General features: G+C 40.8%; 1 long non-coding RNA gene across 3 annotated transcripts; it reads right to left on the bottom strand.

The window, feature by feature from the left end:
• Positions 1-55: 55 nt before the first annotated feature.
• Positions 56-9,533, bottom strand: LOC134319559 (uncharacterized). Of its 3 annotated transcripts, XR_010013539.1 has the most exons (4): positions 9,399-9,426; positions 5,213-5,262; positions 1,908-2,131; positions 56-143 (listed from the first exon to the last, which is right to left on the bottom strand). It is a non-coding gene; the product is annotated as an uncharacterized LOC134319559 (long non-coding RNA). The 3 variants fall into 3 exon arrangements; XR_010013538.1 differs by lacking the exon at positions 5,213-5,262 and having other exon boundaries at positions 9,399-9,533; XR_010013541.1 differs by lacking the exons at positions 5,213-5,262; positions 9,399-9,426 and adding an exon at positions 3,061-3,125.
• Between the last annotated feature and the right edge of the window lie 15,795 nt (positions 9,534-25,328).

Genomic DNA, 25,328 nt, shown 5'->3' with positions numbered 1-25,328 from the left:
TGCTACACAAACACAGCTCCTATTTATTCACACATATAAGAGAGCAAACACTTAACTTTGGGAAGGGCGAAGTAGGTCCACCTCATCCTCGAACCAGCAGTATGGTCGACCAGTCGACACGTCTCCAGTTCACCAAGCGATTCCTTTCAGAATCAGAATCACTTTATTTCGCCAGGTATGTTACACATACGAGGAATTTGCTTTGGTGATAGACATAATAGTACACACAATAGTCCACATAGTAGTACACAGAATAGTACAGATAATTACACATGTATGACATGTAACATAGAACATATTTAACGGCCCCGACAGCACACGGACTGTTAACCAGTATTTACCAACATTTATCCAAGAGAACAACTGTGGTTGAGAAGTGTTACAGCTCTGGGGAAAAAGCTGTTAGCGTGTCTGGATGTGTTTGTTTTTATTGTTCTGAGTCTTCTGCCAGATGGAAGAGTTTGAAAAAGGTGATGTCCAGGATGAGAGGGGTCTGCTGTAATTTTGCCGGCTCGCTTCAGCACTCTGCTGTTGTAAATGTCCTGAAGTGTTGGCAGACTACATCCAATGATCCTCTCCGCTGTCCTGATTATACACTGGAGTTTGGCTCATTCTTGTGATGTGGAGGAACCAAACCAGATGGTGATGGACGATGTAAGGATGGACTATTATTGCTGTGTAGAACTGGATCAGCACTCTGTGGCAGGTTGAATTTCTTCAGCTGTCTCAGGAAGAACATTCTCTGCTGAGCCCTCTTGGTGATGGAGAGCGTGTTCTTTTCCCACTTTAGGTCCCTGGATAAGGTGGTGCCCAGGAATTTAAGTGACTCCACCACTAAGACCATAGAGCCATTAATTGTGAGGGAGGGTAAGGGGGGGGGCCTGAAATCCACCACCATCTCTACAGTCTTTTGCGTGTTGATCAGCAGGTGGTTGTCGCTGCACCAGGAGACCAACTGCTTGACTTCCTTTCTGTAGGCAGACTCGTCACCATCGGTTATGAGGCCCACCACAGTGGTGTCATCAGCAAACTTAAGGATCTTTACAGCTGGTTCCTTGGAAACACAGTCATTTGTATAGAGACTAAAGAGGAGGTGTGAAAGCACACAGCCTTGAGGTACACCAGTACTCAGGTTCTGTTGGTCTGAAATGTGTTTTCCTAGCCGTACCTGCTGGGTCCTATTTGTCAGGAAGTCCATGATCCACCGGCAGATGGCATCCGGCACAGACAGCTCGGACAGTTTGACCTGCAGCAGCTCTGGCACTATGGTGTTAAAAGCCGAGCTGAAGTCCACAATTACTTAGTCCACTATTACTTACTAAAGGTTCTACAATTACTGACTGGAGTCTATCTGTTTCTCTGCATGCTTTGTTAGCCACCTTTCATGCTGTTCTTCAATAGTCAGGACCTCCACAGAGCAGGTATTATTTGGGTGGTGGATCATTCTCAGCACTGCAGTGACACTGACATGATGGTGGTGTGTTAGTGTGTGTTGTGCTGGTACGAGTGGATAAGGCACAGCAGCACTGATGGAGTTTTTAAACACCTCACTGTCACTGCTCGACTGAGAATAGTTCACTAACCAAAAATATCCAGCCAACAGCGCCCTGTGGGTAGCGACCACTGATGAAGGCCTAGAAGATGACCAACTCAAACAGCAGCAATAGATGAGCGATTGTCTTTGACTTTACATCTACAAGGTCGACCAGCTAGGTAGGAGTGTATAAAACTCTACCTCATTCATCAAAGGAAAGGGACCCACATAGGACCCTTACAAATGAGTGTTTTCTGATGAGACAAAAAATTATATGAAATGTCATATCCACTAATAATTCAGTAGATTGTATGTAATGTCAATACAAGACATGGGTAGTGCAAATTGGAACAGTCAAGCTTTTCACACATACCTGGTTGTGATGGGAGCCGGGGCCAAGCTTATTCATTATTCAACTTAGTGGCAACAGTTTGAAGGATGCTCTTTCCTGTTCCACCATGACTGATGGGAGCCGGGGCCAAGCTTATTTGAACCATGCACTACCGGGCTGCTCAATGCCCATACGATTGGGTGCAGAATGCGTCGGAATCAGATTTCTTTCCTGGCAGCTACCAAAGGCCACTCTCCTAGCTTTTGCTGTAATGTAAAAGAAATTAAATCAGGTTAAACGGGTCAAGTAGAAAAACAAGTCTGTTGTTACTAGAGATGCAGGAGTCCCGATATTGGTATTGGGTATTTGCCCGATACCGCGCTCATTAACTTGTACTCGTACTCGCAAATGAGGCTCCGATACTAAACATCCGATACCGTGTGCCTAGTGCACGTTGCTGCGTTATGCCTGGTTCACACTACACGATTTTTGCCCAGATTTTCACTCGGCGACTGCTCGGCGCTAGATTTGCCGGCTCAGGAGCAACTCGGCGTTCGCTCGGCGATCAAAACTCGATCGCTAAGTGTGAACTACCCAACAACTCGATCCGACCGGCTCGCCGAGCGCTCGGATCGAGTTTTCTAGCATGTCAGATATCTAATCCAATAGGTATCGGTATCGACAAGTACAAAAATACATGTACTTGTACTTGGTTGGGAAAAAATGGTATTGATGCATCCCTAGTTGTTACATTACTGACTTCATCACAGACTGGACTGAATAATGAAGAACTTCAATATTTTTTGCTGGTTATAACTTCACTTTAAGTTCAACTTAATTTTGTATAAGTATGATGTGTAAATCATATTTATTTTAATTATCCCCCAGGTCACCCAGGGATGATGGGGGTGCCTGCTGGGTCTGGTTCCACTCAAGGTTTCTTCCTGTAACTTTAAAGAGGTTTTTTCAATGCCACTGATCAAGCCCTCAGCTTGTTCAACCGAGGGGTTTCAGGTCCTGAATTCTGTAAAGTTGCTTTGAGACTGCAAGAGCCATTTTTTTATTGTTTTACTAGTTATGTTTAGTTTGGCCACTAGGTGGCACATAATGGAATGGCTTTGGATAATGGAACCTGGACAATAAATGGTGTTGGCGGAATACGGACTCGGAGTTGAGCAGAAATGGACTGAAGCACCTTTTTGACCTTTAGTGTCTCGTCCTGTCCTTAATTACACGACACTGGTTGGTGGATGAAGGGTTTCTTTTATTCATCTGCCTGCAATGAGTTCAGCAACCACATAATGTTAACTCAGAATGATCAGCCAGCCCACAGCAGTGCTCCGTCTATCTGCTGTGGCTGTTTAGTTTTCTTTATACAACAATCATAAGATTATCAAACTAGTGATCATATAGTATAATATAGATATAATTACACATTCTTACAGTGCGGGAAATAAGTATTTGATCCCCTGCTGATTTTGTAAGTTTACCCCCTTACAAAGACTTGAACAGTTTATAATTTTTATGGAAGGTTTATTTTAACAGAGAGAGACAGAATATCAACAAAAAATCCAGAAAAAAAACATTAAATAAAAGTTATAAATTAATTTGTATTTAATTAAGGGAAATAAGTATTTGATCCCCTACCAACCAGCAAGAATTCTGACCCCCACAGACCGGTTATGTGCCCATGAGGCACACAAATTAGTCCTGTCCCTGTATAAAAGACTCCTGTCACAGAATCAGTTTCTTCCGTTCAAATTTCTCGACCACCATGGGCAAGACCAAAGAGCTATCAAAGGACGTCAGGGACAAGATTGTAGACCTGCACAAGGCTGGAATGGGCTACAAGACCATCAGCAAGAAGCTTGGTGAGAAAGAGACCACTGTTGGTGCGATAATTCGAAAATGGAAGAAATACAAGATCACAGTCAATCGCCCTCACTCTGGAGCTCCATGCAAGATCTCACCTGGTGGGGTAAGAATGATTCTGAGAAAGGTGAGGTCAGTCCAGAATTACACGGGAGGAGCTTGTCAATGATCTCAAGGGAGCTGGGAGCACAGTCACCAAGAAAACCATTAGTAACACACTTCGCCGTAATGGATTGAGATCCTGCAGTGCCCGCAAAGTCCCTTTGCTCAAGAAGGCTCATGTACAGGCCCGTCTGAAGTTTGCCAATGAACACCTGAATGATTCAGAGAAAGCTTGGGAGAATGTGATATGGTCAGATGAGACCAAAAATGAGCTCTTTGGCATCAACTCCACTCGCCGTGTTTGGAGGCAAAGAATTGCCCAGTGGGGATGGTGTTCTTGGGGTCATATCCAGCATTTCTCTGCTCCCAGCTCCCTTGAGATCATTGACAAGCTCCTCCCGTGTAATTCTGGACTGACCTCACCTTTCTCAGAATCATTCTTACCAGGTGAGATCTTGAATGGAGCTCCAGTGATTGACTGTGATCTTGTATTTCTTCCATTTTCGAATTATCGCACCAACAGTGGTCTCTTTCTCACCAAGCTTCTTGCTGATGGTCTTGTAGCCCATTCCAGCCTTGTGCAGGTCTACAATCTTGTCCCTGACGTCCTTTGATAGCTCTTTGGTCTCGCCCATGGTGGTCGAGAGATTTGAACGGAAGAAACTGATTCTGTGACAGGAGTCTTTTATACAGGGACAGGACTAATTTGTGTGCCTCATGGGCACATAACCGGTCTGTGGGGGTCAGAATTCTTGCTGGTTGGTAGGGGATCAAATACTTATTTCCCTTAATTAAATACAAATTAATTTATAACTTTTATTTAATGTTTTTTTTCTGGATTTTTTGTTGATATTCTGTCTCTCTCTGTTAAAATAAACCTTCCATAAAAATTATAAACTGTTCAAGTCTTTGTAAGGGGGTAAACTTACAAAATCAGCAGGGGATCAAATACTTATTTCCCCCACTGTATATAATAATTAAAATACAGTACATGGTTCATAATACGTATAATTCTATATTCATAAATTCAATACATTACATGTTATAGCTCCTAATATCTGTAGCTTTTGAAATATTATCTATTATAGCTTCTAGTATCTATTATAGCAATCTAATATAGTTATTTTTATACTTCTAATAACAGTAATAAATAATAAATGCATTCCTCTATATTTCTTACTACATATGAATAGTTACCACACCATCCATGTTTGTATTTTTCCATGACGAACATATAGTAAAATAAAAAGAACACTGCCGTCTTGTGGAAGACACAAATACTACAATGGTGGCAAAGCCAAAACATTTTTTACAACGTAAACTTAATGACAAAATAATTCATAAATTTTTTATGACAAAACAAACAAACCCACCTGCAATGAGTTCAGCAACCACATAATGTTACACAGAATGATCAGCCAGCCTAAACAGAACAGGCTTATCAGTTACTGAGCACGTGCGATTTACAAACTTCCATTAAAAGAATGTAAAATAGCCTGTATTCACTACCAGCTCACGAATGTTAATCTACATATTGTTATTAAAGAAAATATAGCAGAGATGAATAGTTACTAGCTTAATACAAGTAGATATTTAAAAGTATTTCGGGAGCTTCGCTCAGACGGACTTACCCACAGCAGTGCTCCAGCTATCTGCTGTGGATCTCGCAGCATGCAACTGCTTTTATAGAAAAGTGCTGGCGGCACGTGACCAAAAGATGGCGCTGAACTCATGTCCCTTCTTGTGAGTCGGGAAGTCCACATGTTGTGTAAGATCAAAACAGCTTAAAAGTGACAGAAATTCTGAGGCAGAATTGGATCCAGAGTCGAGGTGAATGTTGAAGTCGCCAAGAACAATAAACGAGGAAGAAAGTGAGCTAACTGAAGCCAAAATCTCTCCAAATTCTGACAAAAACTCAGGTATAGAGCTCTTAGGGGGACGATAAACTAGCATAAAGATAAATGGACTGCATCCGTGGGCCTTGAGAACCATGAGCTCAAAGGAGGAGACCTCCTGTATATTGCACACACACAGTACAATCCCTTCACTGAATAGCACTGCAAGACCTCCGCCCCTGCCAGTTTTTCTAGGCGAGGCTAGGTATTTAAAATTAGGGTGGCAGCATTCAGGTGAATAAACTCACCAGGCACTTGCCAAGTTTCAGTTAGAAAAAATAGGTCCAAGTGGTATTGTCCAATGAGGTCATTAGGTAGTGTAGCTTTATCGGTGAGTGAGCGACAGTTCAGCAGAGCCAGATTAGACAGATGTTGTGATGTGGCTGTAGCAGGCTGATGCAGAGTGGTAGAACAAGGAACCTGCCATAGAACACTGTGGTTCACTCCATGGTGCGAGCTTCCAGAGCGTCTCCTAAACCCACGATCAGTAATCCATACAACAATCCCTACATAGTGCACTAGACAGGATAATAGATTTATGTTTCTTACATAATGCTTTAGGTAGCGTATTAGTTAACGGATTTAGGTTCCCTACATAGTGCACTAAATTGCATATCAGATAACGGATTTATGTTCCCTACATAGTGCACTAGATAGTATTCTAGATATGAATTTATGTTCCCTACGTAGTGCACTAGATAGTGAATTAGACAATTGGTTTATGTTCCCTACACAGTGCACTAGATTGTATATCAGATCACGGATTTCTGTTCCCTACATAGTGCACTAGATAGTGTATTAGATAACGCATTCATGTTCACTACATAGTGCACTAAAAAAGTATAACTAGATGATGATTTGTGTTCCTTACATAATGCACTACTGTATTACATAATACATTTACATTTACATTTTCAGCATTTAGCAGACGCCTTTATCCAAAGCGACTTACATTACAGTTACAGTATACAGTCTGAGCAACTGAGGGTTAAGGGCCTTGCTCAAGGGCCCAACAGCAGCAACCTAGCAGTGGTGGGGCTTGAACCAGCAACCTTTGGATTACTAGTCCTGTGCCTTAACCACTAGGCTATGGCTTGCCCTACGTTCGGCGAGCCAGTCGGATCGAGTTGTTGGGTAGTTCACACTTAGCGATTGAGATCCGAGTTTCGATCGCCGAGCGAACACCGAGTTGCTCCGGAGCCGGCAAATCTAGTGCCGACCAGTTGCCAAACGAAAATCTGGGAAAAAGTCGTGTAGTGTGAACTAGGCATTAGTTGGAAATTGGAGGGTGGACAAAATTTGGGCTGGTTTGTAATCATTTTTGGCGGCTTAAAAGATAAATAAAAAACAATTGCTTTCTAGAGCAGCTGGAATATAAACTGGCCTATCTTCTCCCACCACATCCAACCCGTTGTCAAAAGTTTAATTGACAGGTTATAATTTTTTTTTATAATTATAGTTTAGTCTTTATTCTTTATATTTAAGATTCTTAGACATACACATGTGTGTGTATTGTGTATTTGTATATAATTTTTTATAATTTTGTATGTGTAAGCACCGTTGGATTGCTACTCAATTTCGTTGTACACTGTGCAATGACAATAAAGGCATCTTTTCTTTCCAGTCCAAAAGGCACCGTTGCCACGCCCATCAATTCATATAGAGGGCAATGGCATGGGCTAGGCTTTTTTTTGGAGTCCTACCATAAATAATGCATTTTAAAAACTTGGTAGGCTACTTCAAAAACATGCAAGCATAAATAATTGTCATCTCTGGCATCCTTCCGTCTTCGGGAGACGATGGTGTAGCATCCATTGCGGGTAAATTCATTTGCACCTTCTCGAGTGGCTGTACAAGCCAACCCTTGAGTGGCAGTCCCGGCTACAGTTGCCGCAGACAAATTGAGTCGCACGTTGTGGTTGAGATTGCTGCGCCTTCCTTCTGGCTTTCTTGTCAGCAAGATGCTTGAACCTGTCCTCCTCTGCTTTCTGAGTACCCCGTCTAACAGCAAGTCGCAAGGCTGTACGGTCTTGATGCCGCATAATTTCATGTCCCTCTTGCAGACATCTTTGAATCGCAGTCGGGGGCGTCCAGTCAGCCGTGAACCCTCAGCCAGCTCACCATACAGAAGATCTTTGGGGATACGACCTGGATCCATTTTTCTAACGTGGCCAAGCCAACGGAGACGCTTCTCACAGAGGATGGCAAACATGCTGCTCGTGTTGGCGCGTTCCAGAACTTCTGTATCGGGTACTTTGTCCTGCCACTGTACACGCAGGATGCGTCGCAGGCACCTCAGGTGAAAGCTGTTTAGCTTTCTCTCATGCCTAGCGTAGGTTGTCCAAGTCTCACTACCATAGAGGAGTGTGCTTAACACGCACGCCTGGTACACACGCAGCTTGGTTTTTACAAAAAGGTTGGAGTTTTGCCACACTCTGTGATTTAGTTTGGCCATAACTGCTGCAGCCTTGGCAATCCTGCGATTTACCTCTGCATCGGCGGAGAGTGAACAGGATATAGTCGACCCGAGGTAGGTGAAGCTCTGACAAGCTGCTGCAAACCTTCCTCCATATGTGAGATCAAGGCTGCGTCGTCGGCGAAAAGCATCTCGCGTAGAAGTAACTCAACGACTTTGGTCTTGCCGTCAGACCTGGTGTGTATGTAGACTCCCTCACTGCAGTCTCTGAAGACATATTGGAGGAGCATGGAAAAGAAGATACCAATAAGTGTGGGCGCAAGGACACAACCTTGTTTCACTCCGCTGCTAACTGGAAAAGTGTCAGACGTTGCACCGTTGAAGCAGACTGTGCTGTGCATGTCCTCATGGAATGCAATGATGACTGCTAAAAGTTGTGGTGGACAGCCGATCTTCTTCAGTAGTTTGAAAAGTCCGCTCCGGCTAACCAGGTCAAACGCCTTGGTCAAATCTATGAAGGCGATGAAGAGGGGCACCTGCTGTTCTTGACATTTCTCCTGAAGCTGGCGTAGTGAGAATATCATATATAACTGATAATTACCGATCTGTACATTTTAAGATATTAATTTGTAGGTCATGTTGGTTTAACTGGTTTATTATTTTTAAAATGCTAAACATCATCTGCTTTTCCTGTGTTGTTTTGGGCGGTTTTTCATGTATGTTGGCGGATTTTGAAAAGGTGTTTGGCTGGAAACCACTGTTGCAATCTGGCAACCCTGGCTAGAATCGCCTCATATTGCGCCTCATATATGAATGAAAAAATGTTAAATCACTGAACACAAACCTTAAATTTTGACTTTTACAGCAAATCACATATTACACGGGAAACTCATTTATATTTATATCTTAACATTACTGTACACATTCATTTTTTTTTTTTACTAATTCATGGACATTCATCAGCAATTTCTGTATCTTGGCGATTTTTTTGTTCGTTTTAATACATTATTAATTGAAAAGTTATTTGTGTTACTTAACATAATTAATGTAAAGTTAGCTATCCAAGGTAACTACCTTAGCTAATATTAGCTAACGTTAAGTACATTAAATATTTGTGAAACTGAAATCATTTAAAATGTAAGTTAGTAAATTCATGGGATAACTTTGTATAATACACTACAAACCTCATATAAAACTTGTAAGACAAGCAAAATACCGAAAAACAGTATTTTGCTCTTCACTTCTTACCTTTGTAAGCTGACTGACCGGTCGCTCACCTCTGGAAAAAGCTGGAGAAAACTGGCTCAGTCTGGTTTAAACCAGTTCAATCCGCTCATTTAACCGCCAAAATTTCCGTGTCCATGGCAACATCTCAGGCTAGCCTGTGGAAACCTGCTGGTTTCTGATAACAGCCGTTTTAATGCAGTTTTTATTAAATCCAGTGAGGAAATTTTGGAAAAAGAATGATTTACTTATTAAATGTTAAAAGAACGAACGTTAGAATTTTTTTTATCAAGGTCACGTAACGTTTATAGAACGTTCTACTGACGTTATTGTGATAACGTTTGCTCATAACATTAGGAGAACTTTTACACAACGTTAGTGAAAGTTGTGGGAACGTTCCCTATTAGCTGGATTTTGTTTGCTCATAAAAACATTGAGCAACATTATTATATAATCTGTTAACCGGTTTGCGTTCAACAAATTAAGTGTAAAGTGGCGAACACGTTGGAATGCTAGATTAGGCCAGTGTAGCCTGTAATGTGTTAAGCAGTGTTGCCAACTCCCCAGTAAGGAAAGTAGCTATTGGCTGTCCTAAAAGTCGCTAAATGACGTCATCGCCTAATTTGCATAAGGTCTATTTGCATGTAATTGACGCTGTAGAAGAGAGGAATAACATCGTGGGAGAGACAAAAAGTGGATAAAAACACCCTAAATATGTTTAGAACTACAAATGAACTGTCTTCTGTTGATTTGTGGTTTGTTTTTGTTTTTTAAGACAACACTGAGCTACTCTGGGGAGGGTTGCCAGATTGCGACAGTAATTTTCTGCAAAAATGCATGAAAAAACGCCCAAAACACAGGATAAGCAGATGATGTTTAGCATTTCACAAATAATAAACCAGTTAAACCATCATGACTCACAAATTAATATCTTAAAATGTACAGATCAGTAATTATACATTATAAAAGACAAATTATTTTTGCTTGCATGTCTACCAAGTTTGTAAAATGCATTATTTGTTAGGACACACAACCCTTTGCGTGTAAATAAAAATAAACTTGCAAGCAATGAAAGTTTGCCCTCTCGTATATATGAGAGGTTGTATGTACGAGACTTGCTTACCTTCATATTCAACTCAAATCACTTGTCTAACATATGAATTACTGTATTGATGGGCGTGGCAACATCGTCTTGGACTGGAAAGAATAACCTGTCAATCAAACTTTTCCAATCTGTCAATCGCTAAATATAGCGACAAAGTCGCTAAATTGGCAACACTGGTGTTAAGGTTATAATGGTAAATTGTGTTGTCCTGTAGAGGGAGCCAAATATCTATTATTTTTAAAGAAAGCCACTATAATATCAACGAGGTTTGACACACACACACACACACACACACACACACACACACACACACACACACACACACACACATACGTACATAAGTCAGACATCCCAAGTTGCAAAAACTAATTTCAGGGAGGTACCCCCGGACCTCGACCCCGACCCCCCCAAGCAAAAAAAAAGCTAAAAAACCTCTCACACACACCATAGGATATGGGTGATAACAGAACTTTTAGGAGCTGCTAACTGAGCTACTAAGCTAACTGTTCGTGTCACAAACACATTAATGTGTACTACATAGTGCACTAGATAGTGTGAAAGATAATAGATTTATGTTCCCTACATAGTGCACTAGATTGTATATTAGAAAAGAATTTATGTTCCTTACTTAGTGCACTAGATAGTGTACTAGATAATAGACTTATGTTTCTTACATAATGCTTTAGGTAGCGTATTAGTTAACGGATTTAGGTTCCCTGCATAGTGCACTAAATTGCATATCAGATAACGGATTTATGTTCCCTGCATAGTGCACTAGATAGTGAATTAGACAATTGGTTTATGTTCCCCACACAGTGCACTAAATTGTATATAAGATAACAGATTTATGTTCCCTACATAGTGCACTAGATAGTATTTTAGATATGAATTTATGTTCCCTACATAGTGCACTAGATTGTATATCAGATCACGGATTTATGTTCCCTACATAGTGCACTAGATAGTGTATTAGATAACGCATTCATGTTCACTACATAGTGCACTACAAAGTATAACTAGACGATGATTTGTGTTCCTTACATAGTGCACTAGATAGTGTATTACATAATTAATTATGTTCCCTACATAGTGCACTAGATAGTATTTTAGATATAAATTTATGTTCCCTACATAGTGCACTAGACAGTATATTAGACAATTGATTTATGTTCCCTACACAGTGCACTAGATAGTATTTTAGATATGAATCTATGTTCCCTACATAGTGCACTAGACAGTATATTAGACAATTGATTTATGTTCCCTACACAGTGCACTAGATAGTATTTTAGATATGAATTTATGTTCCTTATATAGTGCACTAGACAGTATATTAGACAATTGATTTATGTTCCCTACACAGTGCACTAGATAGTATTTTAGATATGAATCTATGTTCCCTACATAGTGCACTAGACAGTATATTAGACAATTGATTTATGTTCCCTACACAGTGCACTAGATAGTATTTTAGATATGAATCTGTTCCCAACATAGTGCACTAGACAGTATATTAGACAATTGATTTATGTTCCCTACACAGTGCACTAGATAGTATTTTAGATATGAATCTATGTTTCCTACATAGTGCACTAGACAGTATATTAGACAATTGATTTATGTTCCCTACACAGTGCACTAGATAGTATTGTAGATATGAATCTATGTTCCCTATATAGTGCACTAGACAGTATAGTAGACAATTGATTTATGTTCCCTACACAGTGCACTAGATTGTATATCAGAAAACGGATTTAATACGCGATCGGGGAAAAAAGTCTGTGTCGCCTGCGTGCACGTTTGTGTCGCTCTTGGCCGCTTGTTCTAGATTCCGGGAGAGTTTATCTAACTTGCGGGCATCAGGGAGCCGCTATGTATATGCGGGAGACTCCCAGAACTTCCGGGAGACTTGGGATGTCTGACATAAGTCCACCTTTTGCATGTTTTTGGGAGATATCACCTTAAAGACAGAGACTAGAGCAAAGACCAAACCTAGGACCTCAGGACCCATGCTGCTGTGTGGCACCTACTCTGCCAACTAGGTTATTTTGCCTACACCTTATTAATGGCTTAGTATTTTTTTGTCTCTACACAATTCTTTCGAGATAAGTAGATAAGTATAATTTGTCTTTATAACAGACAATTATAAAAGTGTCCTGTGCAGTAATATTCACAGATGTGCAATGTAGCTTCCATAAACAGAGTGACAGATCATGCTTCATGAGTCTGTCCTGATAGTCCTGGTAGTGACTCAGTGTGCTATGATGTCCTGGAATAGTGGAGATAAGTTAAACAGTGAGATCGCTGTTGGTACAAATGATTTCCTGTAACGTTCCATGATACAGCTAAGCTGAATGAGTCTATTACTAAAAGTGCTCCGCTGTCTAACCACTGCTGTCTAGTCTGTGTTACCTAAAGACTTATGACCTAAACAACACAATTTGTTTTAGCTGTGATATATAAACACCACCCAGAGAATTAAGTGTTTAAGATGACTTACAACCATGGTAAGAACTATGGAACTATGGTATAGTCCCAAGAAACTAAGAAATGCGATAATTCCATCGCACCAAAAGGGCAATTGATGAAAGAAGATTTCCAGAACATTTCCAGAGTTTGTTTGTTTATTAGGATTTTAACATCATGTTTTACACATTGGTTACATTCATGACAGGAACGGTAGTTACTCATTACACAAGGTTCATCAGTTCACAAGGTTTATATCAAACACACAGTCATGGACAATTTAGTATCTCCAATTCACCTTACTTGCATGTCTTTGGACTGTGGGAGGAAACAGACACGGGGAGAACATGCAAACTCCACACAGAACCTGGACAACCCTACCTGGGGATCGGACCCAGGACCTTCTTGCTGTGAGGCGACAGTGCTACCCACTTAGCCACCGTGCCACCCCATTTCTAGAGATACCATTGGAAGTGTATTGTTTAATACAGTAGCGTAACCAACAGTTTATCTCATCACATTTTCTAGTCTAAAAAGTCTAATACATTTTATTTAGAATTAGCATTTAAAATATAACAGTAGCTAAATCGCTAAGATGAAAGCAAAACCAGGCTTTCATAAATGTAAAAAAAAACATCTGACCCATTTCATTCAGAAAACAGGTGAGCTTAAAGTGTTCCAAATGTAATGTAAGCTAGCTAGCTAACAAGCTACATTTGCAGTCATCTCAGGAATTGTATTCAGTGCAGCAATCTTTTTTAGTGTAACATACAGTTATGTTACTGCCGTCATAACCCTCTGAAGTTAGCCTCAGCACAGCAGTTAGCCTAGTGGTTAGGGTACTGGACTAGTAACCAAAAGGTTGCTGGTTCAAGCCTTACCAAGTCAAGTCAACTTTATTTATATAGCGCTTTTTACAATAGACATTGTCTCAAAGCAACTTTACAAAATCCAGGACCAACAGATACAAAAACCCCTGCCAGTTTACCACTGCCAGGTTGCTGCTGTTAGGCCCTTGAGGAAGGCCCTTAACCCTCAATTGCTCAGATTGTATACTGTAACTGTACTGTAAGTCGCTTTGGATAAAGGCGTCTGCTAAATGCTGAAAATGTAAATGTAAACTAAAATGCCCTGTTAGTAAGGAAGAAAGAACTGGGGTATCTCTTTGCTTTCTGATGCAGCTGAACATACAAGACAAGGTGAGCTCACCAAAGTAGGTAGTTATTAGGTGTTTCATCTTCCAAGAAACCGTTTGTTGAGCAGTTCAGTAAAATAACATTAAATATATTTAGATAAAAATATCATGTAAGTTAGGTGTTAAAGCGTAATACCAGAATTGATAGGTAATACAGCCTTGTTTCTACACTCACTGTCCATATAGGAACACTTTGTAGTTCTAAAATTACTGACTGTAGTCCATATGTTTCTCTACATACTGTTTTAACCTCATTTTACTCTGTTCTTCAATGGTCAGGACCACGACAGAGCAGGTATTATTTAGTTGGTGGATCATTCTCAGCAGTGCGGTGACAATGACATAGTGGTGGTATGTTAGTGTGTGTTGTGCTGGTATAAGTGGATCAGACACAGTGTCCACTCACTGTCCACTCTATTAGACACTCTTACCTAGTTGGTCCACCTTATAGATGTAAAGTCAGAGACGATCGCTCATCTTTTGCTACTGTTTGAGTTGATTATCTTCTAGACCTTCATCAGTGGTCACAGGACGCTGCCAATTGGGCACTGTTGGCTGGATATTTTTGTTTGGTGAACTATTCTCAGACCAGCAGTGACAATGAGGTGTTTAAAAACTCCAGCAGCACTGCTGTGTCTTATCCACTCATACCAGCACAACACACACTAACACACCACCACCATGTCAGTGTCACTGCAGTGCTGAGAATGATCCACCATCTAAATAATACCTGCTCTGTCGTGGTCCTGACCATTGAAGAACAGAGTAAAATCGTTTCCACATTGTCTTCAACATGCAAAATCAGCTAATGGACATGAACAAAAAGAGACTAATTTATAGTAGTAATAAGTAGTAGTATAGCTCTCACCCTGTGCCTTCTGTTCTACTATTGGCAGACTAATCAATTTTTTAAGTGCACCGAATAGCAAAAATTGATTAAAATTATGATGCGAGTTGACAGTCACATTCAAAAACAGCAGCAGACAGAAAGCACTTTTACATGCTTTTGGATGTTATGCTTTATTTGGCTTTCAGAAATCTTGCATTCAGAGGCAAAATGTCAAATTTAGATGATGTACATAATGGAACACTTAAATTGTTGTTGAACTATGATCCTCTTTCACAAAAAGGGGGTCACATTTAGTTTAATATTTCAGTGCTGAAATGCAAAACAAATTCATTGAGCTCTTTGGCAAAATAGTCCGCAACAACATTCTGGCAAAGAAAGAAGATGCTATCTGTTACTAAGTGATATGTGATATAATAGCAGACATATCTAACACGGAACAGAATGTGCTTTTAGTGTGATGTGTTTGGTGGGATTCAAAGAAAGTACAATCCCAAATCAGAAAAAGTTAGGACAGTTTGAAAAAGCAAACAAAAATCCTGCAGTGTTTCTTACATTTACAACCACAAATCATAATAAAAATCATAATAAAAAACACAGAGTTTCTTACATTTACTTTGACTTTTATTTGATTGCAGACAGGATGAACCTGAGATATTTCATGTTTAATCTGCTCAACTTCATTTCATTTATTAACAAGCATCCATTCCTGCATTTCAGGCCTGCAACACATTCCAAAAAAAGTTGGGACAGTAAAGCATTTACCACTTTGTAATGCTGCCATTCCTTTTCACCACACTTAAAAGACGTTTTGGCACCGAGGAGACCAAGTGATTTAGTGTTTCAGCTTTTATTTTGTCCCATTCTTCCTGCAAACATGTCTTAAGATGTGCAACAGTACGGGGTCGTCATTGTCGCTTTTTTTGTTTCAAAATTCTCCACAAACTCTCTACTGAGGACAGGTCAGGACTGCAGGCAGGCCAGTACAGTACCCGTACCCTCTTCTTTCACAGCCATGTCTTTGTAATGTGTGCAGCACGTGGTTTTGCATTGTCTTGTTGAAAAATGCATGGACGTCCCTGTAAAAGATGACGTCTTGAAGACAGCACATGTTGCTCTAAGATCTCAATGTACTTTTCTGCATTAATGCTGCCATCACAGAAGTGTAAATGACCTTTGCCAAGGGCACTGACACAGCCCCATACCATGACTTTTGGATTTGTTGCTGATAACAGTCTGGATGGTCCTTTTTGTCTTTGGCCCGGAGCACATTATTTCATTTTTTTTCACCTCATTACTAGCCCTAAATTGCCCCCGTCCCAACTTTTTTTGAAATGTGTTGCAGGCCTGAAATGCAGGAATTGAGGTATATTAACAAATGAAATGAATTTAAGCAGACAAAACATGTAATATATTGGGTTCAACTGTCTGCAATCAAATAAAAGTCAAAGTAAATGTAATTTTATTTTATTTGCATTTCCCATACTGTCCCAAATTTTTCTGATTTGGAGTTGTACTGTAACTTTTATTTTGTATGAACCCAAGATATTTCATGTTTTGTCTCAACTTCATTTCATTTGTTAATATACCTCCATTTCCGCATTTCAGGCCTGCAGCACGTTCCAAAAAAGTTGGGACGGGAGCAATTTAGGGCTAGTAATGAGGTGGAAAAACTAAGTAATGGTGTGATTTTTAAACAGGTTAAGTCAACAGTTGATTGTAATCATGGTTTGGTACAAAAGCAGCATCCATGAAAGGCTTTGAGTCTTTGAGGTGGGCGAAGGATCTCCAGTTTGTCAACAGATGCAACATTCTGGACAGGGCACCAATTAATTGCATGACTTCAGCCACTTAGACATACCTAGCTGTGCCTGTGAAGATGCCTGGTGGGTCGATAGAACAGCTGAGATTCAAACACTGATCACAGCAGTGGTGGGCTATGTAAAAGGCCATGTTTAAACATGTTTTTTTTTGAAGGGTTTGAAGTTTGACATGTTTGGTTACTGGCTGTGTTTGGAATTTGACATGTTCCCCATATAAAGCTATATTAAAATAATTTTAATATCAAACTTTTTCCATCCCCTTTTTGTCAGCACTTTTAGAAAGGGTTAAAAAGGCTTAACTGCATGCCATGACTAAGTACTATATCAGATGCATTGCATGCTTGTGACACTGCTAGTACTTTGTGTTCACAGTAAAAAAGGAACTAATTATTGATGACATTCAACCTCCACAGGCAAGATGGCTCAGACGCATACAAGCTGTGACTGAACAGAGGAAACAGGAAACAGATGTAATTAGTGCCATTCTGTAGAGGGTCTCTCCTACGGTGACTGTGTGAGGGTGATGGCAGATTGGGTGACACGCTTTATCAAAGCCATTCAACACTGACGTAGCAAGCTGCTTCCTATTGATAGGCGAGTCTAACGCCCTTATGCCAGTCATGAAGAACGTGTTGATTTTTTTATTGCTGCCTAAAATGTTTTTATAAAATACTGCTCGATCTTCCACTCTTTATTATAACTGCATTTACAGCAGCATTTGCTTTTCTAAGCAGCATTATACTGCCTAAGGTTTGACAGTTAGCTTGTATGTCATCCAATTCCAAAACCATGGACATTAATATTAACAGCACGGAGGCTCTGTGGGTAGCACTGTCTCCTTACAGCAAGAAGGTTCTGGGTTCGATTCCCAGCTGGAGCGATCTGAGTCCTTTCTGTGTGGAGTTTGCATGTTCTCCCCATGTCTGCGTGGGTTTCCTACAGGTGCTCCGGTTTTCTTCCCACAGTCCAAAGACATGCAAGTGAGGTACATTGAAGATACAAAATTGTCCATGACTGTGTTTGACATTAAAGATTTAAATTGATGAACCTTGAACTGATGAATGTGTAACGAAAAACTACCTGTTAGTGGGTGGGATATATTAGGCAGCAGGTGAACATTTTATTCTCAAAGTTGATGTGTTAAAATCAGAAAAATGGGCAAGTGTAAGGATTTGAGCGAGTTTGACAAGGGCCAAATTGTGATTGCTAGATGACTGGGTCAGAGCATCTCCAAAACTGCAGCTCTTGTGGGGTGTTCCCGGTCTGCAGTGGTCAGTATCTATCAAAAGTGGTCCAAGGAAGGAACAGTGGTGAACTCGCTACATGGTCATAGGCACTGATGCACGTGGGGAGCGAAGGCTGGCCTGTGTGGTCCGATTCAACAGATGAGCTGTTTGAGCTGTAGCTCAAATTGCTGAAGAAGTTAATGCTGGTTCTGATAGAAAGGTGTCAGAATACACAGTGCATCACAGTTTGTTGCGTATGGGGCTGCATAGCCACAGACCAGTCAGGATGCCCATGCTGACCCCTGTCCACCGCCGACAGCACTAACAAGAGAACTGGACCACGGAGAAATGGAAGAAAGTGGCCTGGTATTATGAATCACGTTTTCTTTTACATCACGTGGATGGCCGGGTGCGTGTGCATCGCTACCCTGGGGAACGCATGGCACCAGGAGGCACTACGGAAAAAGGCAAGCCAGTGGAGGCAGTATGGTGCTTTGGGCAATGTTCTGCTGGGAAACCTTGGGTCCTGCCATCCATGTGGATGTTACTTTGACACGTACCACCTACCTAAGCATTGTTGCAGACCATGTACACCCTTTCATGGAAACGATATTCCCTGATGGCTGTGGCCTCTTTCAGCAGGATAATGCGCCCTGCCACAAAGCAAAAATGCTTCAGGAATGGTTTGAGGAGCACAACAACGAGTTTGAGGTGTTGACTTGGCCTCCAAATTCCCCAGCTCTCAATCCAATCAAGCATCTGTGGGATGTGCTGGTCTGATCCATGGAGGCCCCACCGCACAACTTACAGAAGTTAAAGGATCTGCTGCTAACGTCTTGGTGCCAGATACCACAGCACACCTTCTGGGGTTAAGAATTCCAAAAGTGTCTGTGGGAATTTCTGCCAGGCACTTGTTGGAGGTGTACACAAATAAGTATGCAAGTATGTGGACATTCAAACCTTACACCCATATGAAAATCTCCCCACCCACTCTTTCTAAAGGTTTATACTAGGTTTTGGTGTTTACATTGCTCCAGAGTCCAAATACCACTCCACCTATTGCATTTAATTGTGTTTGTGTGTGGCTGTTTAGCCCTGGAAACCTGATGCTGGTTATTACACATTGAGCTTTATCACTTGACATTCCTGTTGTGTGAGCTTGTGTTGCTTATCGCATTATAGCCCAACTTTACTGTGTTGTCTATGCATATTATATGGCTGCATGCTTGAGTAAATGTCAGGTTTTAGATATGGAGCTAATAAAATGGGTTTCATCAGTGAATGGATGCAATTCTTGATTGCAAATTCTCCACAGTTCACAACAGTGATCAAAAATAAAGGATAATTTAACATTTTATTTTCATTACAGGTGTAAAAGATGTGTAATTTGGCTATTCAATGAATAAAATGAATGTATTTGCATAGTTTAGGAAACAACTGGGATAAACATTCCATTTAGAAAACATTCCAGGGTCCATTCAGTTCTGAATCAGTCATTGCTTCCCCACACAGTTACAGTCCGAATTTTACAAATATGTAAAAAAAACCTGGATGTTCAGCCAGCATTGCAACATAGATTTCCTAAATGTTCTTATTAATATGGGGACTTTCTACATTTATTTCTTTTCATGATGTGGGAGATGCAATTTATCTTCCATGCCAAGAACAAAGCAATAATGGTTTTCTACTTATTCTAATTATCCCTGATGTCTCACAAATAGACAAAACATTCAGTACATAATCAAAGACTAGTTGCAGACTCGTCACAGACGAAATATGTTCCAGAAATACTGCAGCAGCTCATATAAATAGCAAAACCTGTTGAAATGCATTCTCACAACACTGACAGGCTGTTTCAGGACTGGCTCACAGAAATGCACTATGTTATATAAAACATAATAAATGTTGTTATATTTATATATATATATATACTGTATATATATTTATATATATATATATATATATACAGTGTATCACAAAAGTGAGTACACCCCTCACATTTCTGCAAATATTTCATTATATCTTTTCATGGGACAACACTATAGACATGAAACTTGGATATAACTTAGAGTAGTCAGTGTACAGCTTGTATATCAGTGTAGATTTACTGTCTTCTGAAAATAACTCAACACACAGCCATTAATGTCTAAATAGCTGGCAACATAAGTGAGTACACCCCACAGTGAACATGTCCAAATTGTGCCCAAATGTGTCGTTGTCCCTCCCTGGTGTCATGTGTCAAGGTCCCAGGTGTAAATGGGGAGCAGGGCTGTTAAATTTGGTGTTTTGGGTACAATTCTCTCATACTGGCCACTGGATATTCAACATGGCACCTTATGGCAAAGAACTCTTTGAGGATGTGAGAAATAGAATTGTTGCTCTCCACAAAGATGGCCTGGGCTATAAGAAGATTGCTAACACCCTGAAACTGAGCTGCAGCATGGTGGCCAAGGTCATACAGCGGTTTTCCAGGACAGGTTCCACTCGGAACAGGCTTCGCCAGGGTCGACCAAAGAAGTTGAGTCCACGTGTTCGGCGTCATATCCAGAGGTTGGCTTTAAAAAATAGACACATGAGTGCTGCCAGCATTGCTGCAGAGGTTGAAGACGTGGGAGGTCAGCCTGTCAGTGCTCAGACCATACGCCGCACACTGCATCAACTCGGTCTGCATGGTCGTCATCCCAGAAGGAAGCTGATGCACAAGAAAGCCCGCAAACAGTTTGCTGAAGACAAGCAGTCCAAGAACATGGATTACTGGAATGCCCTGTGGTCTGACGAGACCAAGATAAACTTGTTTGGCTCAGATGGTGTCCAGCATGTGTGGCGGCGCCCTGGTGAGAAGTACCAAGACAACTGTATCTTGCCTACAGTCAAGCATGGTGGTGGTAGCATCATGGTCTTGGGCTGCATGAGTGTTGCTGGCACTGGGGAGCTGCAGTTCATTGAGGGAAACATGAATTCCAACATGTACTGTGACATTCTGAAACAGAGCATGATACCCTCCCTTCGAAAACTGGGCCTCATGGCAGTTTTCCAACAGGATAACGACCCTAAACACAACCTCCAAGATGACCAGCTTCCTCAGCAAGGCAGTTAAGGTAAAGGTGATGGACTACACTCAATTGAGCACATGTGGCGCATCCTCAAGTGGAAGGTGGAGGAGTTCAAGGTGTCTAACATCCACCAGCTCCGTGATGTCATCATGGAGGAGTGGAAGAGGATTCCAGTAGCAACCTGTGCAGCTCTGGTGAATTCCGTGCCCAGGAGGGTTAAGGCAGTGCTGGATAATAATGGTGGTCACACAAAATATTGACAATTTGGGCACAATTTGGACATGTTCACTGTGGGGTGTACTCACTTATGTTGCCAGCCATTTACACATTAATGGCTGTGTGTTGAGTTATTTTCAGAAGACAGTAAATCTACACTGCTATACAAGCTGTACACTGACTACTCTAAGTTATATCCAAGTTTCATGTCTATAGTGTTGTCCCATGAAAAGATATAATGAAATATTTGCAGAAATGTGAGGGGTGTACTCACTTTTGTGATACACTGTATATATATATATATATATATATATATATATATATATATATATACAGTATATATATATATATATATACAGTATATATACATATACTGTATATACAGTGAGGCCAAAAAGTATTTAGTCAGCCACTGATTGTGCAAGTTCTCCTACCTAGAAAGATGAGAGAGGTCTGTAATTTTCATCATAGGTACACTTCAACTATGAGAGACAAAATGAGAAAAAAAAATCCAGGAAATCATATTGTAGGATTTTTAAAGAATTTATTTGTAAATTATGGTGGGAAATAAGTATTTGGTCAATAACAAAAGTTCAACTCAATACTTTGTAACATAACCTTTGTTGGCAATGACAGAGGTCAAACGTTTCCTTTAAGTCTTCACCAGGTTTGCACACACTGTAGCTCAGGGGTGTCAAACTCATTTTCACCGAGGGCCACATCAGCATTATAGTGGCCATCAAAGGGCCGATTGTAACGTATCCTGCTGTGATTGCAGTCACATTGCTGTTTTTCTTGGAGGCTGAATTCTGCATTTATATTGTTCTACTTTACCACAGACACGGCCTCATAACACAAGAGACGCACCAGTTTCTCTTCCTGAAGCACAAACCTTAAAATCTCACGATACATGGCCCCGTTCATTCTTCCCTTAACACGGATCAGTCGTCCTGTCCCGTTTGCAGAAAAACAGCCCCAAAGCATGATGTTTCCACCCCCATGCTTCACAGTAGGTATGGTGTTCTTCGGATGCAACTCAGCATTCTTCTTCCTCCAAACACGACAAGTTGAGTTTTTACCAAAAAGTTCCATTTTGGTTTCATCTGACCACATGATATTCTCCCAATCCTCTTCTGGATCATCCATATGCTCTCTGGCAAACTTCAGACGGGTCTGGACATGTACTGGCTTAAGCAGGGGGACACGCCTGGCACTGCAGGATTTGAGTCCCTCTCGGCGTAGTGTGTTTACTGATGGTAGCCTTTGTTACTTTGGTCCCAGCTCTCTGCAGGTCATTCATCAGGTCCCTCCGTGTAGTTCTGGGATTTTTGCTCACCGTTCTCATGATCATTTTGACCCCACGGGATGAGATCTTGCGTGCGGCCCCAGATCGAGGGAGATTATCAATGGTCTTGTATGTCTTCCATTTTCTTACAATTGCTCCCACAGTTGATTTATTCACACCAACCTGCTTGCCTATTGTAGATTCACTCTTCCCAGCCTGGTGCAGGTCTACAATTTTCTTCCTGGTGTCCTTCGACAGCTCTTTGGTCTTGGCCATGGTTGAGTTTGGAGTCTGACTGTTTGAGGCTGTGGACAGGTGTCGTTTATACAGATAACGAGGTCAAACAGATGCCATTAATACAGGTAACGAGTGGAGGACAGAAGAGCTTCTTAAAGAAGAAGTTACAGGTCTGTGAGAGCCAGAAATCTTGCTTGTTTGTGGGTGACCAAATACTTATTTTCCACCATAATTTACAAATAAATTCTTTAAAAATTCTACAATGTGATATATCAGCCATAACATTAAAACCACTTTTTTGTTTCTACACTCACTGTCCATGTTATCAGCTCCACTTACCATATAAAAGCACTTTGTAGTTCTACAATTACTGACTGGAGTCCATCTGTTTCTCTGCATGCTTTGTTAACCCCCTTTAATGCTGTTCTTCAATTGTCAGGATGCCCACAGGACCACCACAGAGCAGGTATTATTTGGGTGGTGGATCATTCTCAGCACTGCAGTGACACTGACATGGTGGTGGTGTCTTGGTGTGTGTTTTGCTGGTATGAGTGAATCAGACACAGCACCGCTGCTGGAGTTTTTAAATACCGTGTCCACTCACTGTCCACTCTATTAGACACTCCTACCTAGTTGGTCCACCTTGTAGATGTAAAGTCACAGATGATCGCTCATCTATTGCTGCTGTTTAAGTTGGTCATCTTCTAGACCTTCATCAGTGGTCACAGGGCGTTGCCCACGGGGTGCTGTTGGCTGGATATTTTAGTTTGGTGGATTATTCTCAGTCCAGCAGTGACAGTGAGGTGTTTAAAAACTCGGGTTAGGGTTTAGGGTTAGGCTGATTCTCTTAGGGGTACTAACATACTTAATTATTTTGTCATCTTTAATTGAGTCAAGGTTTTAAATACCTGTTTAAATCAGCCAAACCACACAACATAAATAAAAAACATCAGCTTAGCTGATAGGCAAGCGAACAATTAGAATTCGTACTTTGAGCAACCAGAGATAATGTATCACCAGTTAAAAATTAAAATGATCAGTGAGAAAAATTTGCTTCATAGTATAATGACCAGACATGTGCTCTAAAACAAGCTAAAAAAATGGAGTGGCACACCTGATTAAAAGCATATCATATAGCATTAAAGATTCCCTAACTGAGTACAAACATGATCTTAAAGACTTTCTCATTGAGAGTTCATTAGTTTCAATTTTTCACATAATATTATTCCAAAAGTACTGGGGTATTCTAGATATTTTTGGCAAATGCAAGATTGCAAGCCTTTATTTTTGGTAAGCAGTTGTTTTAGTCATTAACTCAGCATTCTCTGTGAAATAATGGTAGACCGGCCACTTCTGGAAGCTTTACCACTGTTTTCTAGACAAATATGCCAAAACAGGAGAAATTGGGAAGGAGCAAATAGTTTTTCACAGCACTGTATACTTTTACAAACCAGTCTATCCAGAACACACCACATACATATAATGACCATCAATTAGGATTGAACCTAGTACTCAACAACAATGCTTTTTCTCCCTTTTAGCACGTCCAGTTGCCCGATTGCATCATGCTTCCTCTCCACCAATGCCGATCCCCGCTCTGATTAAGAAGAACGAAGCTAACCCACCCCTCTCCGACACGTGGGCAGCAGCCGTATGCATTTTGTCACCTACACTTTGACGAGTGCAATACGGATTAGCACTGTGTATGGAGAGACACACCCTGACAGCACTCTTTTCCCGTCTCTGTGCAGGCACCATCAATCAGCCAGCAGAGGTCGTAATTGCATTAGTTATGAGAGATGTATTCGAGATCGCAGCTCTGATGTTCTAGCATGTGTTTTTACCACTGCGCCACCTGAGCGGCCCAATAACAATGCTTTTCACTTTAATAATTTGTGCATTTAGTTTTCACCTTCTTTTAAATCAGTCAGTAGTTTCATGTTTAGCTGCTGACAAAAAAAACAACCAACATTGCCAGGTTCACAAGAACAGAAACTGATATTGATGTTGAATATGTTCAAGTATTTGTCGCATTTTGGCAGTTGAATGGCTTTTTATTTGTCACAGATGCCTGACATCTTTCCTTTTCAAAAATATCAAAAAGAAGTCATTTGAACAACAACCTAGTTTTGGCACAAATAAGATCTGTAGGAATGTGATGACAATTGAGGAGACTGTAAAGGTACTGAGAAGGTAAAAAACTAAAAGTACTTTGAGAAGCAGATGAAAGAAGGAAATGAGAGAGAAGGTTGGATGAAAAGACAGCGAGACAGGGAGTGCATCAGATTAGCAAGAAGAAAGTGAGGGCAGCTATAAAGAGAATAAAGATTGGAAAGGCAGTTGGCCAAGAGTGACACACTAGAGGAGGCATGGAATTTTTTAGGAGATATGGCAGTGAAGTTTAAACTAAATCGTTTAACAAAATCTTGGATTGTGAGAGGATGCCTGAGAAGTGGTGAAGAAGGTGAATGGTTTCCATCTTTGTGCAGAGCTGCAGTAAC

The sequence above is a fragment of the Trichomycterus rosablanca genome, chromosome 1, assembly GCF_030014385.1.
Source record: "Trichomycterus rosablanca isolate fTriRos1 chromosome 1, fTriRos1.hap1, whole genome shotgun sequence".
NCBI lineage: Eukaryota > Metazoa > Chordata > Actinopteri > Siluriformes > Trichomycteridae > Trichomycterus > Trichomycterus rosablanca.
This window is presented reverse-complemented; position numbering and strand designations above follow the sequence as displayed.